This window comes from Macrotis lagotis, chromosome 3 (genome assembly GCF_037893015.1).
Source record: "Macrotis lagotis isolate mMagLag1 chromosome 3, bilby.v1.9.chrom.fasta, whole genome shotgun sequence".
Classification (NCBI taxonomy): Eukaryota; Metazoa; Chordata; class Mammalia; order Peramelemorphia; family Peramelidae; genus Macrotis; species Macrotis lagotis.
Genome location: NC_133660.1, coordinates 112,282,537 through 112,290,673, shown reverse-complemented (window position 1 = coordinate 112,290,673; position 8,137 = coordinate 112,282,537). Strand labels below are relative to the sequence as shown.

General features: G+C 32.5%; 1 pseudogene; it reads right to left on the bottom strand.

Moving 5' to 3' along the window:
• Window positions 1–2,434: 2,434 nt before the first annotated feature.
• Window positions 2,435–2,881, bottom strand: LOC141516203 (LYR motif-containing protein 1-like; annotated as a pseudogene).
• Window positions 2,882–8,137: the final 5,256 nt, after the last annotated feature.

Here is an 8,137-nt window from a genome sequence, read left to right as displayed (position 1 = left end):
TGTGGCCTTGGGCAAGTCACTTAACCCCATTCACCTTGCAAAAACCTAACCCCCCCCCAAAGAAACATCGCCTGCTCTAATTTCTTCTCCAAATTCTGTGAAAATTAGAATTTAGAAACAGACTAGAAAAAAGTTTTGAATCATACTAATCTATGTGAGGAACCATAAATCTATTATCCTTGCTGGATAGCTAAGTGGCTCAATGGATAGAGTGCTGAGTCTGGAATCAGGAAGACTCTTCTTTCTGATTTCAAATTTGACCCTAGAACTTAATAGTTATGCGACCCTTGTTACCTCAATTTTCTCACCTGGAAAAAGAATCAGAGAAGAAAATGGCAAACTATTCCAGTACTGAAAGAAAAATCACAAATGCAGTCATGAAGAGTTGAACATGACTGAAAAATAACTGAACAAAAAAATTATCCTTACTGCCCAGAGAACACCTCTTAACTTCTGCATTAAAGATATTGACCCAGATACTGTACTCACATTAATCAGGGTCTCTAAGATGCATGCCAATGTTTCTTTGATGAAGTCTTGGGGATGTGCCAATGTCTTTATCCCCTATGCATTTAGGGTCAGATAACAGGGTAGAATCAAAAACTTGATGATAACTCCATCTGCCTATTACAGCAGACAGCTGGCCATTACAAAAAAAAAAAAACCCAAAGCAAAACATCCCAGTAGTCAGGTTGTAGAGAACTCATCATGATCAATATGCTTACAAATCTTTATCTCTGGTTTCCAAGAGACTATTCCCAGGATGTTCAGAATTCTATTATAGAGTGGAAAGGAAAGCCCATTACTGAGGTCACTACAGCACCAGGGTATTTTTGACAATAAGAAGGTGGCAGAAAATCAATTTTGACCTAGATAAGATTTAGGGTGCTGCAAATTAAAAATGAAAAGGCTTGCCCATGAGATCTCCCCAAACTTGACCATAGTTACATCCTGTAAATGCATTATCTGTAACTATTGAAATAAAAAAAAGCTGATCACAGGGAAAGTGAGAGTCTTTTTGTTTGTTCCAACCCAGAATGAAACAATGATAGGATCCTGGGACCCATTTGGCTTTTTGGCTTCCCTTTCAACATTTAACTCTGAGACCAATAAGTGTTGTATCTGTGATACTGGAATATTTTTTTCTGATTAGGATAGCATCTGACAAGTGAAACAAAATCTATGTTTTTTCCTTCAGTATTTAGCCCCCCCCCCCCCGTTCATGCTCCAACAAATAAAGAGTGGACTGTGGACATTAAAGGGAATCTGGCTGCCTATTCTTTTCTCCTATTTGAGTGAATTTCCTTATGAAAGTGTTTTCCTCTTCTCTAACAACCTTGAATTCAATTTACCAGGACAGAATTTCTGGTGAAAATTGGATGTTTCAATACTATGTAATTCTAAAGCAGTCTTCCTTGCTTTACCTACTTCCGATGCTTTTAACATTATGGCCATGTTACTCCCACTATACCATGATTACAATCTTCTCCTGTGGATTCAGATTTCTTTTTTTTTATGATCAATTTTTATTGAAGATTTCATTTTTGAACACAAAAGAAAACATTTTTGCATAGTGACTCTGAGTTTTTCCTTGGCTTATCACAAAGGCATAGTCCTTTCTCCTTTTGATCTAGATTTTCCTTTTCCTAATTGTACATAATTTTAAAATCAGCCTATCCTTATAATTTATACTTGGATAATACACTGGATGATACAGTTGTCCAATTTTGTTGTCAATTAGAACAGAGATTACTTTTACATACTGTAGTATTGAGTTTGTTGTGAGGCTTTTTAGTGAGAATTATAAGTAAACATGTTTTAGGATTTGGTTGTATATTGTATGCATTTAATGGACAGAATTAAATACACTACAAGAGCTCCTGAAAATATGGGCTATTTCCCTCCTCCCCAAAATTTTCCTGAGATATCATGAAATCTTCCACTAGCTGTTAAGAGAGTGATAAGATTAGAGTATATATGATAAACTCTGCTAGCGTGGTAAAGGAACAACTAGATTACTTAATATTAATGAAATGTATATCTGAGTTGAGATCCAAAAAAAGTTATCAGTAGAACAACTAAAAGATTTAAATTTTTATTTTAAATATATCCATAACTTAAAACATAAAACAAAATAAAGTTTACAGAGATGGACAAGTTTGAGGCTAGTATCTGATTGTCAAGTCATTTTAAGAACTTTCAGGGGAAATTGCTAAAAGATACTGCCATGCTTCTAATCTGCAGCTTCTTCTGTGTATATAGCTACATTATTTCCACAAAAATTGTAATTTTAAAATAAATTTAAACCTAATTCTTGCTATGATCAGACTTTCATCTAGGATTTACTAAGATCATGATAGGAATGAGCTTTGGGAATTAGAATATTCCTATCTAGTAGCAACATACTAGTACTGATAAATTCATGTACATATAAATTAGTGCTATGAAATTAAGGACCCAAATCTTTGAATATTTAAGAGAGATTACAAGCAATGTCTCCATAGTCTTTTTTCTTCCATTCTCTGACTAGACTTAAGTCAAGGAGACTTAGTTTGTGCTCAGGCCCTGCCTGGCTCACAGTTCATGCAGAGAATCTTGGATTAAGAAACTTCATTGTGAGACTTGAGATATAATGGTTTGGAAAGTTTCCTCAGCTTCTCCTGGCTTTGAAGTCCACGGCTTTGTAGAGGAGTAAGGGCCATTGGAGGCAGGTGAATTGGCCTTGGATATGGGATCTGATAATGCAATCCTATTTCAATTCTTGCTGTGCATTCATCATACATTGTTTAATTAGTTCCAAATCTGTAAGATTTTTGTTTTTATGGAACAATATCCTGGCTTCATTTAAAATGTACTGCTTTTCTTTGATAGTATCCTCCATCTTAAATATAAATTTATGGGGAATACTGTAAATTTTCCATTAATGTGGCTTCATGATGAGGCTCTCATGCATCAATGGAAGACTTCTTTGTTACAAAAATAGTATAACAGACCTAAAAGTTAAGTATTGCCTGCCTTAAGAATGCAATCATTTTGGACTTGATCATTCCATCAGTGCAACAGTCAGGGACAGTTTGGGGCTATTTGCGATGAAGAATACCATCTGTATCCAAAGAAAGAATTGTGGAGTTTGAACAAAGACTAAAGACTATTACCTTCAATTTAGAAAAATTATCTTACGTAATTTTGCTATCTCTTATACTTTATTTTTCTTCCTAAAGGTTATGATTTCTCTCTTATTACATTCAGTTTGGATCAATGTATACCATGGAAACTATGTATAGACTGGCAAATTGCCTTCTCTGGGGGTGGGGGGAGGGAAATAAGATTAGGGGGAAAATTGTAAAACTCAAAATAAATAAAATCTTTGGAAAAATGTAATTTAGGTCAAGTATCAGATCTCAAATAAAAAACTAACTAAAATAAACAAGAGTATGACCAAATACATGAAAAAAAAAAGAATGCAATCACTTGATAACTATGACAGACTGAGTTCTTTTCAGCAATACAATGATCCAAGACAATTCCAAAAGATTCATGATGGAAAATGCTATCCATATCCAGAGAAAGAAATATGGAGACTGAATGCATATGAAAGCTTACTATTTTCACTTTTTAAAATTTTCCTTGCAGTTTTTTCCTTTTGTGCTGATTCTTCTTTCATGAAATGACTAATATGGAAATGTATTCATCATGACTGTACATGTATAATTTATATTAGACTGCTTGTTGTCTCAGGGAGGAGGGAAGAAAAAAATGGAATCAGAATTTTATAAAAATGAATGTTGAAAATTGTTTTTACATGTAAATGGAAAAGAGATTAATTACTGTTAAGAAAAAAAGAATGCAATCTTTGATGATATCCATCATCTCGAGCTATACCCAGGGCTCTCACTGCAGTAGCTAACATGGACTTTTTAAAAATTAATAGTTTTTTTCCTGAATTTAATAAAAAATTAATAAAAATAAAGCAGAGGGATATTGATTTAGCAAAAAGCTCACAGTTAATATGTGGGGAAAATGCCTACAGATGGCATCCTCCAAAATGGCATGTCATTGCTTATTGTGGGTTACAGCTCCTGGGGACTGTGTAAAGAAAATATTGGTGACAAGGTCCAAAACAGAAAGACTATTTCCTCCTTTATCATATATTGACTATTTCTATGAATGACTGAGAACTACTTTTGCTATGTATAGTTCTGATGAAGCTATTCATGGAACCAATACTATATGTAAAACTTTTGGAAAGTTCATCAGTGAATTCATCACAGTTTTCAATGATGCCTCAAAAATTCCTGATCTTATAACAAATTATTCTTCAAAACTGAACAATCCTAGATATTTTTCTGGCCTCTGTGGGGATGGAGGAGGTGGTGGTGGGATTGAGGGAGTGGATTTATGTTCTAGGAAATGCCAGATTCTGCATCTAGATCTCTAATTACAGTGAAGAAATTGAAGAATATGCCAGTACTGGGCAGAGGCACTAGAAGAAGAATTTAAGCAATCTAAATGACATGTATCGATTGGTTCTACATCATTATAAATATATATATATTTATATATATTTATAGATATAATTTTATACAATACAATTATAATGTATACATTATATATACAATTATATACAATATAATTATATTATATACATTATGTATTTATATAATTACATGTAATATATATTATATTTTATATAATATATATAATATTATATATAATATATATTTATATATAAATATACAATTATATAAAATATAATTATAATAATACAATTATATACAATAGCAGTTTCTACCTATCATTTTTTGTAAGGTTTTGAATTTTACAATTTTTCCCCACCTTCCCTTCCCTCCCCAAAGGCAGTCTGATAATCTTTACATTGTTTCCATGCCAAACATTGATCAAAATTGATATCTTGAGAGAAAAATCATATTCTTGAAGAAAAAAATAAAATATTAGAGAAAAAGAGAGAGTAAAATTACTTAGTACATAAGACAACTTTTTTTTTAAATTAGAGGTACTATTCTTTGGTCTTTGTTTAAACTCCACAGTTCTTTCTCTGGATACAGATGGTATTCTCCATTGCAGATACCCTAAAATTGTTCCTGATTATTGCATTGACAGAATGAGCAAGTCCATTAAAGTTTATCATCACCCCCATGTTGCTATTATGGTGTACAATATTCTTCTGATTCTGCTCATCTTTCTCAGAATCAATTCATGCAAGTCTTTCCAGGCTTCTCTGAATCTCATCCCTCTTGGTTTCCAATAGAACAATAGTATTCTATAACATACATATAGCCTAGTTTGTTCAACCATTCCCCAATTGACGGACATTGACTTGATTTGCAATTCTTTGCCACCACAAACATGGTTGCTATGAATATTTTTGTACAAGTGATCTTTTTTACCCTTTTTCATGTTCTCTTCAGGGTATAGACCCAGTAGTGATATTGCTAGATCAAAGGGTATACACATTTTTATTGCCCTTTGGGCGTTATTCCAAATTTCTCTCCAGAAAGGCTGGATGAGTTCACAGCTCTGTGGTTTTCCATCCTTGACCTTTCCTCTTTGTTCCTAAGTCTTAGTAGCTGGGTAACACTCCCTTGTTAGACTAGTAATCAATGCATTTGTCTATGATATAGTTTTATATGACTTTATTTGAGTTTCTACTCAGATTGATGATTGAAAGACTGTTAAAAGCAAAAAAAAAAGAAAAAAACAAACAAAAAGCATCAGCATTAGCAACAGCAGCAGAATTTCATTAGTTACAAGTTATTTAAATGATCCTGGTATAGTACTACATGGCTGTAATTCTTGCTCCTAGAACACAAAGGCTAGTGGGACTGCTTAAAATGAGGTGTTCTGAGATACAGTAAGCTAATCATCATCATCATCAACAACAATACTAACCAACATTTATATAGCACCTTCTTTGTCCCAGGCCCTGCATTAGGAGTTTTATAAATTTCTTCTCATTTGATGCTCACAACAATTAAAGGAGGTAGATGCTATCATTAAGGTACTAAGTTAATTGATAGTCCTCACCAATGATAGTTGGGGGAACCATTCTCCCTTAGGAATGATGAACTAGTTCAGTTTGGAGTAGGTTGAAGATCCTATGACAATCAGTAGTGGAATTAGGGCCACATATGGCTGTTGCTCCTTTCTCCTGGGAGTGATAGGGAGATACAATTTCAAAAACCAACATATAGGCAACCTGAAATAGGGATTAAAGAAGAAAATCTTTAAGGTGAAAATAATTAAAAGTTACCCTGTTGTTGATTGCATAACTGAAACTAAACAGAACACCTGGAATAGACCATACATTTTACAGGCAACAAGCTCTTATCTATTTCTATTGCTCATGTAAAATTTTTCTTTAAACAAAATCAGGGCAGCTGGTGGCACAGTGGATAGAGCACTGGCCTTGGAGTCAGGAGTACCTGAGTTCAAATCCGTCCTCAGACACTTAATAATTACCTAGCCGTGTGACCTTGGGCAAGCCACCTAACCCTTGAAAAAAATCTAAAAAAAATCAATGTTCCCTTAATCAGTCTTTCTATATACACAATAAAGTTAAACATAGTTCACTGTCGTTGCTACCTCATTCCTAATAAGTAAGACCTATTTCCATATCATTTGATTCATAATCCTTGAATCTCAAAAGCATCTATATATATTTACTGATATAGATAGATAGATGCAATAATCCAATCCATTCGATGACTGTGAAAAAATACAAGCAATTGACCTAGTAGAGTATAACACATAGCTATGGTGAGCTTAATCCTAAAGAATTCATAGCTCAAAGAAAAAAAAATAATAGCAGCAAAGATAATTTTACTAGAGATACTAGTAATACTGAAAAAAATCTGATTTTTTGGGACTAGACCAGTTAGAAGAGAATTTATTTCTAAACATATTTATCAACAAAAGAAAGAGTCAGTGAATAAACTGGCATGGAATTAAAAATACTGAAAACCAACAAATTAAAAATTCCAATTAGTTGCCACAGTAGCAGTCATTAAATTCCATGAAGAGGTGAACAAAATTGAAAACAAATGTTCATTAAATTAATAAATAGAATTAGAAGCTTTTTTCGGGGCAAAACAATAAAATAGGCAAACCATCAGTTAGTTTTGTCTAAAAAAGAAGAGGAAACCTAAATTATCAGTATCAAAAATGAAAGGGGGAAATTCACAAGAAATGATTAAGAAATTAAGGAAATTGCCCACTTATTTTTTTTGCCTACTTATATACCAATTATACTGCCAATTTAAATGAATTGGATGAATATTAAAAGCAAAATAAAATGCCCAGTTTAACAGAAAAAAAGAGAACTCAACCAGATCCCAGAAAAAGTAACTGAACAACAAAACAAATTGAATATCAATGAGCTCCCAAAGAAGGAAAACTGGGACCTGATGACTTATAAGCATTTTTCAAATATTTCCAAAACCATTAATTCCAATATTTGCTGTATGAAAAATAAGAAAAAAAGTACTGTTATAGTAGAACCCTACAAAATAAGATACTGATATCTAAACTATGGAAGTCAAACTAAATAAGCCATGGACTACCTTCACTAATAATATTAATGTAAAAATTTAAAATAAAATATTATTATTGAGGCTCTAGCAACATATTACACAGATTATAGGTTATAACCTTGTGGAATTATACCAGGGATGCAAAATTGGTTCAAAGTCAAGAAAAAGTATTAACCTAATAGATGATATTAAACATGAGAACAACAAATAAAATCTCATATTAACAGATATAGAAAGAGCTTTTGATAATATACAGCATTTATTTTGATTAAAAAGCCTAATACATAGGAATAAATGAACATTTCCTTAACAAGAAAAGTAAAGAGCAAACATTACAGATAATATGAAAAGAAGCACCTGTCTAAAACCCAGAGCAAGAATTACAGAGATAAATTAGAGAACTTCCAAACACATCAGAGGTAGAGCAAAGATATCTATTAAGACTTATTATTTGACAGTGTTCAAAATTCTACCTGAAACATTATCAAAAGCAAAATACATAGACAAAGAAAAATATTGATAAAATATGATTTACTTAGAGAACTTTAGTGAATCACTTAAAGATTAATTGATATGACTAAGAATGA